The sequence below is a fragment of the Salmo trutta genome, chromosome 21 (genome assembly GCF_901001165.1).
Source record: "Salmo trutta chromosome 21, fSalTru1.1, whole genome shotgun sequence".
Lineage (NCBI taxonomy): Eukaryota > Metazoa > Chordata > Actinopteri > Salmoniformes > Salmonidae > Salmo > Salmo trutta.
In genome coordinates this window covers 14,969,713-14,979,665 of record NC_042977.1, presented here as the reverse complement: position 1 = coordinate 14,979,665, position 9,953 = coordinate 14,969,713, and positions in this window count along the sequence as shown.

The following is a 9,953-nucleotide window of genomic DNA, read 5'->3' as shown; positions in this document are numbered from 1 at the left end:
ATTATGACAACTTCCCGGAGGACGTCCTCCAACCTATCAGAGCTCCTGCATTATGAACTGACATACTGTCCACCCAATCAAAGGATCAGAGAATTAATCTAGTACTGAAAGCATAAGCTAAAGTTAGCTAGGACTGCAGTGCTCCTTCATTTCTTCAAAAATGAAGGAGAAGCAAGAGAGCGTAAGAGAGAGAGTGAGATTTAGCCTTTTTTATTCACTTTCAGTTTCACTTACTTAGCTAGCAAATGCAGCTGGCTAGTTTAGTTACTCAAACACCTGGCTGAAACAGAGGGATGCTATGTTAGCTAGCTGGCTATGACTATCCACCACAACACCGGAACTCTTCCAAGTCAAGTTAAGCTTTTGGTTGAATTAATTTATTGCCACCAGGGCCTGCCGGTGTAACTGCTTACTGACTATACACTGTAACGTTACTTAATGGTTGTTAGTTCTATTAGCTATGTTGACTATGGCGTTACTGTAGCTAATATGGTGACAACTATGTAGGCTGTGTGTAGCGGTTATGATATGGTTTGGCTTGGAAAGGTTTTTTCGCCTGGTCGCATACAGCTGATGTGTTGCACATTGAAGTCCACAAACGAAGGGAAAAGGTGAGAGGAGGAGAGTGCATTCTGTTGAAAAACATTTCTTAAACGGAAGCAAATGAAATGGGGATAAAAATACCTGAATTTGTCCAAAAGAAACTGTTGGACTAATGATTACACCCTACATAAGCTAGATGCAGGCAAGAGTGTGCAAGGCGGTATTGAATGTGTCACCGTCTGTCCATGTGTCACTGTCTGTCATCTCAATTTTTTCTCTCGACCTGTGTGCACCTACGTCGTAAACTTTCATTCATAGGCTAGGTTGTAGCAACCCATGATGGGTATAGGGGAAATTCAAGTAGTAGCCTAAAACTATCGACGTTACATTGAACTGGGTGAATGGAATATGAATGACAGTCATCCAACATGCTGTAATAGAAATAAGGCCATGCTCATAAAAAATATATAATCCTCCCTCAACATAAACGTGACTGACCGCCACTGACATTCACCTAATGCCATGTTTGTGTACGTGTTTGTAAATGTGTGGTTATTTGTGTACACTTGGTTTGTTTTCCTCCTAGAAGATTGTTCCTCTCTTTTGACCATCAGTCCAACTGTGGTGAGTCATAAGACACAGAGAAGGCACACTCACACATATACACGCACATAGGCACACTCACACATACACACGCACATAGGCACACTCACACATATACACGCACATAGGCACACTCACACATATACACGCACATAGGCACACTCACACATACACACGCATATAGGCACACTCACACATACACACGCATATAGGCACACTCACACATACACACGCACATAGGCACACTCACACATACACACGCATATAGGCACACTCACACATACAAACTCACAAATAGGCACACATACACACTCACACATAGGCACACTCACACATACACTCTCACACATAGGCACACTCACACATACACACTCACACATAGGCACACTCACACATACACAATCACACATAGGCACACTCACACATACACACTCACACATAGGCACACTCACACATACACACTCACACATAGGCACACTCACACATACACACTCACACATAGGCACACTCACACATACACACTCACACATACACTTGGCTCTCAGGGTGCTACTGTGTCACCATGCAGCAGTGGCTCACTGTGGCTGATTAAACTAACTAAAACCTTTTGAGTCATCCTCCATCACTTCCCTTAATGTATTATACTGTGGCTATAAAATGAATAGAGAGGAAATCCTTAATCCACAGGGTACCATTAAAAACCAGTGACTGTAGCTGGAAATGTCTCAACTCTCTGTAATGGTCCACTGATTGTCAAATCATGGATTGGTTTCGAGCTAATTGCTTACTCTAATTGCTTACTGTCATTGGCTGGCTGAGGTATGTTCAGTGTTGGAGTGGAAGGGTAAAAAAAAAATAGCACTATCCAGTGGACTATCTCTGAACAACACTCAGACACATCTACAATTACACAGAGAGAGAGAGAGAGAGAGAGAGAGAGAGAGAGAGAGACAGAGAAAAACAGAGAGAGAGAGAGAGAGTGAGAGAAAAAGAGAGAGAGAAAAAGAGAGAGAGAGAGAGAGAGAGCACGAGAGAGAGAGAGAGAGAGAGAAAGAGAGAGATAGAGAGAGACAGAGAAAGACAGAGCGAGAGAGAGAGAGAGAGCGAGAGAAAAAGAGAGAGAGAAAAAGAGAGAGAGAGAGAGAGCACGAGAGAGCGAAAAAGAGAGCGAGAGAGAGAGATAGAGAGAGACAGAGAGAGAGAGCACTTACAGTAATGTCGAATGATCTGCTTTTGTTCTCCTTTGACAGTCAGCCTCAGCCAGAGGAATGAGAATGTGCTGCAGCTCCTCAGCCCAACTCAGGCTGTTAACCGTCCTGCCTCTGACATTTCTTCTTCTTCCTTCTTTTTCTCCGTCACATGCGTCTTCGTCGCACTTGCCCACCCACCACGGGTCTAAGGCCTTCTTCTTGTAGCGTTTTCTTCCCTCCTCGTCCTGCTCATCCACATCCATGTCAAAGTCCTCCTGCGTTAGATGACCGGGCCTGTGGAAAGAGCCTGGTTCAAGGATGGGGGAGGGGATGAATTATTGGTCGGGCCCAGAGGCGGGGATAGAGGTCAGTTCTTATCTCCATCCTTTCCTCTATTTTCCTGAGAGTAAGAGGATAAAGATGAATAAAGGAGTGTTTTTAGTGTGCACGTGCATGTCCACGTTCGCAACACGGCACGGGTTTACGTTGCACCACTCACAAATATGCCCTGATCCGTGAATACATCCAATGTGATGTCGAGAAACAAAAGTGCTCGGGATATTCATTGGATCATTATGTGAACATCTTTTCAGAGTGATGGACAGATATGGAGTAGCTACATCTATGTAGGATCTGCTATAGCAGCGTTACTGAAAGAGAACAGTCAGTAAACCATCAAATTATCATGTTAGTATCATGGAACCATATAATGTCATTCTGACATGTCATCTAATCACACACCACAGGAGGTTGGTGGCGCCTTAATTGGGGAGGACAGGCTCATGGTAATGGCTGGAGCGGAATTAGTGGAATGGTATCAAATACATCAATGCCATTCCATTTGCTCCGTTCCAGCCATTATTATGAGCTGTCCTCCCCTCAGCAGCCTCCACTCTCACTCATGCCACAAAAACATGAACAAATGGCGCTTACAGTCATTGCAGAGACACACTTGCTTCTCAAGAGACTAGCGATCAAAATGCCAACCCACATCGAGGGACAGTGATGAGCCGAGAGTCAAACCATTTAACCATGAGGAAAAGACCACTAGTGGACAGGGAGAGATGTACAGTAGTGATCGCCCAAGGATGGCACTCATCTCCAGCCTCCGTGGTGGATCTCTAGAGCGGGTGACTCAAAAGCCCTATGGCACCTAAACAGCTGACATTCAAGACTTTCAAGTAAAGACACATGAAGACAAGAAAACCATGTTTCATGGTTCTTGTGATTCAATTTCGGGGATGAAAACACAGCAATGTGGAACTGTGTGTATGAGCGTGTGCTCTGTGGTGAGTAGGATCTGAAAATATATAGTGGTGGACAGAATGGGGTGGACGAAGGAAGAGGGGCCTCCATGGAGTCAAACAGTATCATCAGGAGTGAAATGTTAGAACTGGAGGAGACATTGAAAGCAAAGAAGACCCCACTTTGTATATAGAGGGGAAAAATGTGGAATTGAAGTGAAGGAAGAGGGAAACAACCAACCGGGTATAGACCCAGGTTATTAGAGTGACACATACATTGGAGGTCCAAAATGATTGACTCCATTTTATTGAACCTTTATTTAACTAGGCAAGTCAGTTAAGAAGAAATTTGATACCGTTCCACTGATTCCGCTCCAGCCGCGTGTGTGTGTGTGTGTGTGTGTGTGTGTGTGTGTGTGTGTGTGTGTGTGTGTGTGTGTGTGTGTGTGTGTGTGTGTGTGTGTGTGTGTGTGTGTGTGTGTGTGTGTGTGTGTGTGTGTGTGTGTGTGTGTGTGAAAGTTAATTAAGATAAACACATTTAGCATCTCCTGGCTTCCACTCATAGACTACAAGTCACTGATGCAGACCTTTGGAACATCATCATTTAAAAAAGATATAATACATTTGTTTAATATAGCCTACACAATCACAATGAATCCAATATTTATTTTAGACAGGTCAAAAGAAATATGATATGAAGAAAATGTAGTCTATTTCAGAAGAACAGAGTAGTTAGGCCCTGATCTGGCTATGCCATATGGCTGCTCATTTAGCAGACTAAATGTTCTTAGAATTCCGTGGCATTATTTGATATTATTTTATAATATGAAGAATACAATTGAACATAGCTGAATAAAATACACAGAACAAAAAATATAAACACAAGATGTAAAGATAAAAGATCCCAGAAATGTTTCATATGCACAAAAAGCTTATTTATCTCAAATTGTGTGCACACATTTCTTTACATCTCTGTTAGTGAGCATTTCTCCTTTGCCAAGAGAATCCATCCATCTGACAGGTGTGGCATATCAAGAAGCTGATTAAACAGCATGATCATTACACAGGTGCACCTTGTGCTGGGGACAATAAAAGGCCCCTTCTCACAGCACAATGCCACAGATGTCTCAAGTTTTGAGGGAGCGTGCAATAGACACGCTGTCTGCAGCAATGTCCACCAGAGCTGTTGGAAGATAATTGAATGTTAATTTCTCTACAATAAACCGCCTCCAACATCGTTTTAGAGAATTTGGCAGTATGTCCAACCGGCGAGTGGTTTTCTGATGTCAACATTGTGAACAGAGTGCCCCGCGGTGACAGTGGGGTTATGGTATGGACAGGCATAAGCTACGGACAATGAACACAATTGCATTTTATCGATGGCAATTTGAATGCAAAAAGATACCATGACGAGATTCTGAGGCCCATTGTAATGCCATTCATCCGCTGCCATCACCTCATGTTTCAGCATGATAATGCACGGCCCCATGTCACAAGGATCTGTACACAATTCCTGGAAGCTGAAAATGTCTCAGTTCTTCCATGGCCTGCATACTCACTAGACATGTTATCGACTGAGCATGTTTGGGATTCTATGGACCGACGTGTACGACAGCATGTTCCAGTTTCCGCCAATATCCAGCAACTTTGCACAGCCATTGAAGAGGAGTGGGACAACATTCCACAGGCCACAATCCACAGCCTGATCAACTCTATGCGAAAGAGATGTGTTGCGCTGCATGTGGCAAATGGTGGTCACACCAGATACTGACTGGTTTTCTGATCCACGCCCCTACGTTTTTTAAGGTAAAGTATCTATGACTAACAGATCCATATCTGTATTCCCAGTCAAGTGAAATCCATAGATTAGGGCCTAATTCATTTATATCAATTGACTGATTTCATTATGTGAACTGTAACTCAGTAAAATCTTTAACATTTTTGCATGTTGCGTTTATTTTTTATTCAGTATAAAAAAGTTATTTTCTCGAAACAATTTGAGGGAATGCGCACATGCGGCTATTCTGTGTTGAGCGGTTAACAACAAAACAGGTCCTCCTATATGTTTAATTTAGAGTTATTTGTTGAACTTTAGTTGTGATGCAAACGTTGGGCTATATGTTTAGATGTTTAATACATTGTAAGGCTGCATGATGCGACTCTAATGATGATTTGAAAAAAGTGAAAGGCATAAGCTCTGCTTTGTTTGTTGCGCAGGCTGTACACACTAAATCAGTCTCTCGTTCACAATTTGACAAGCACTTGATAATAACTTGAATTTCACAGTGACATCCCCTTTGTGGCCGTAATGTCTCCTAAAAACATCCATGCCTTTTGCGGCCAGCTGCCGTTGTGCCCTTGGACTGGACATAATAATTATAAATCCCTTCTCTCGGCTTCAAAGCACCTCTGACTCACATGACTCTCTCAGATATCTCAGTTCTTATTAGCAAATGCCCGTCATGTGTTCGGGTCTTTCTCACAGCCATTAATCCATTAGCGGGAGAACACCACTCTCAAAAGTGACCGTAAATGTGATTATGCATGTAAGGCTTTATTATAAAGGGGCATTGTTATGGTGAAAATTTCTTCCCCAAACTTGAAACTCATGTACCGCCTATGTATGCCAGTTAGGCTCTACACCAGTTGTAAAGCGGATTAATGTGCTTCATTTTAACAGTTATTTGGCCACTTTAGTTGTGATACAAACATATAGGCCTATGGGCTAGGTTCCATGAGGTGTGCAACTATAATTTGAAAATGTGCAAGAAAAAGGCATGCGCTGTTTCTTCCTTACTGCACACAAGCTGAGCATCATTCCCAAGTGATAATACATAAGTGATAGGATTGTCACCCATAAAACTATTTTTGATTTAATCTTGTCTTATCATATATAAAAATGTATATTTGTGAAATTTGTTGGATTTAGAATGTACCATTATCATGCACCTGTCTCGAAACAGGGGCAGGGGGAAAAAATACGTCATCTATGCACTTACAGTTGAAGTCAGAAGTTTACATACACCTTAGCCAAACACATTCAAACTCAGTTTTTCACAATTCCTGACATTTAATCCTAGTAAAAATTCCCTGTCTTAGCTCACCACTTTATTTAAGTGTCAGAAAAAGAGTAGAGAGAAGGATTTATTTCAGCTTTTATTCCTTTCATCACATTCCCAGTGTGTCAGAAGTTTACATGCACTCAATTAGTATTTGGTAGCATTGCCTTTAAATTGTTTAACTTGGGTCAAACGTTTTGGTTGGCCTTCCACAAGCTTCCCACAATAAGTTGAGTGAATTTTGGCCCATTTCTCCTGACAGAGCTGGTGTTACTGAGTCAGGTTTGTAGGCCTCCTTGCTCACACACGCTTTTTCAGTTCTGCCCACAAATGTTCTATAGAATTGAGGTCAGGGCTTTGTGATGGCCACTCCAATACCTTGACTTTGTTGTCCTTAAGCCATTTTGCCACAACTTTGGAAGTATGCTTGGGGTCATTGTCCATTTGGAAGACCCATTTGCGACCAAGCTTTAACTTCCTGACTGATGTCTTGAGATGTTGCGTCAATATTTCCACATAATTTTTCTGCCTCATGATGCCATCTATTTTGTGAAGTGCACCAGGCCCTCCTGCAGCAAAGCACCCCCACAACATGATGCTGCCACCCCCGTGCTTCACGGATGGGATGGTGTTCTTCGGCTTGCAAGCCTCCCCTTTTTCCTCCAAACATAACGATAGTCATTATGGCCAAACAGTTCTATTTCTGTTTCATCAGACCAGAGGATATTTCTCCAAAAAGTACGATCTTTGTCTCCATGTGCAGTTGCAAACCGTAGTCTGGCTTTTTTATGGTGGTTTTGGAGCAGTGCCTTCTTCCTTACTGAGCGGCCTTTCAGGTTATGTCGATATAGGACTCGTTTTACTGTGGATTTAGATACTTTTGAACCCGTTTTCTCCAACATCTTCACAAGGTCCTTTGCTGTTGTTTATGGATTGATTTGCACTTTTCGCACCAAAGTATGTTCACCTCTAGGAGACAGAACGCGTCTTCTTCCTGAGCGGTATGGCGGCTGCGTGTTTATACTTGTGTACTATTGTTTGTACAGATGAACGTGGTACCTTCAGGCATTTGGAAATTGCTCCCAAGGATGAACCAGACTTGTGGAGGTCTACAATTATTTTTCTGAGGTCTTGGCTGATTTCTTTGGATTTTCCCATGATGTCAAGCAAAGAGGCACTGAGTTTGAAGGTAGGCCTTGAAATACATCCACAGGTACACCCCCAATTGACTCAAATAATGTCAATTAGCCTATCAGAAGCTTCTAAAGCCATGACATCATTTTCTGGAATTTTCCAAGCTGTTTCAAGGCACAGTCAACTTAGTGTATGTAAACTTCTGACCCACTGGAATTGTGATACAGTGAATTATAAGTGAAATAATCTGTCTGTAAACAATTGTTGGAAAAATGACTTGTGTCATGCACAAAGTAGATGTCCTAACCGACTTGCCAAAACTATAGTTTGTTAACAAGAAATTTGTGGAGTGGTTGAAAAACGAGTTTTAATGACTCCAACCTAAGTGTATGTAAACTTCCGACTTCAACTGTTAATTGCAAATGGAGGACGCTTTTCCCATGGTTCATTTTCATGCCAGCCAGGTAGGCTAAACTCCTGCTGTAAAGAGAAGCAATGTGCTTAAGATTAGGAAAGTTGGAAATAAATATAGTAGCCTATGGAAAGCTGATGGGAAATTGCTTTTTTAATAGAAGCCATCAACTCTGTTTTCTCACACAATTGCATAGCCTAAAGAAATGTTGCACAACATGAGCTCATGGGCTCTCATTAAGTATTTGAATAGATTTTCAATTACATTTGTATTGATGTCAGAGTGATTAGAGGGACAATAGGGTGCTGAGTACCAGGCAAGTTTGGTAGGCTACTAATGACCATCAGCAGCATCAGAGCTTGGAGAAGCCTAGTTACCATGACTAAACGGTCACGTGTAATTTGACTGCAGTCATAACTTGTGACTGCCGGTGTGGCTGTAATACGGTCACCATAACAGCCCTAACTACCTCATCTCTGAACCTCACACAATTATTTGTAAGGTCCCTCAGTCGAGCAGTGAATTTCAAACACAGATTCAACCATAAAGATCAGGGAGGTTTTCCAATGCCTCGCAAAGAAGGGAAACTATTGGTAGATGGGTATAAATTTAAAAAAGCAGACGTTGAATATCCCTTTGATCATGGTGAAGTTATTAATTACACTTTGGATAGTATATCAATACAACCCAATCACTACAAACATACAGGTGGGCTTCCTAACTTAGTTGCCGGAGATTAAGGAAACCGCTCAGGGGCCTCCCCCATCTGCACTCACCTCTCCCAAGGTTCCGTTCACGTGGTCCCCAGCTGCTGACCGGGCATTCCGGGATCTCAAACACCGTTTCATCACAGCTCCCATCTTGGTTCATCCTGACCCGTCTCGCTAATTCGTGGTGGAGGGCGATGGTTCAGATGTCAGAGTGGAAGCTGTCTTGTCCCAGCATTCTACTCTGGACCTCAAGTTACATCCCTGTGCCTTCTTCTCCCATTGCCTCAAGACCACGGAGAGGAACTACGTTGTGGGGAATCGTAAGCTTCTCACGGTGAAGATGGTGTTGGAGGAGTGGAGGCACTGCCTGGAGGGGGCGGAACATCAGTTCATTGTGTGGACCGACCACAAGAACCTGGAATATCTCCGCACCGCCATACGTCTCAATTCCAGGTAAGCTAGATGGGCCCTGCTTTTCACCTGGTTTAACTTATCCCTCTCATACTGACCGGGATCCAAGAATGTCAAGCCGGATGCTTGTCACCAAAAACACTCACAAACTTTTACAGATGCACAATCGAGAGCATCCTGTCGGGCTGTATCACCGCCTGGTACGGCAACTGCTCCGCCCACAACCGCAAGGCTCTCCAGAGGGTAGTGAGGTCTTCACAACGCATCACCGGGGGCAAACTACCTGCCCTCCAGGACACCTACACCACCTGATGTCACAGGAAGGCCAAAAAGATCATCAAGGACAACAACCACCCGAGCCACTGCCTGTTCACCCCACTATCATCCAGAAGGCGAGGTCAGTACAGGTGCATCAAAGCTGGGACCGAGAAACTGAAAAACAGCTTCTATCGCAAGGCCATCAGACTGTTAAACAGCCATCACTAACATTGAGTGGCTGCTGCCAACATACTGACTCAAATCTCTTGCCACTTTAATAATTAAAAATGGGATGTAATAAATGTATCACTAGTCACTATAAACAATGCCACTTTATATAATGTTTACATACCCTACATTACTCATCTCATATGTGTACTGTACTCTAT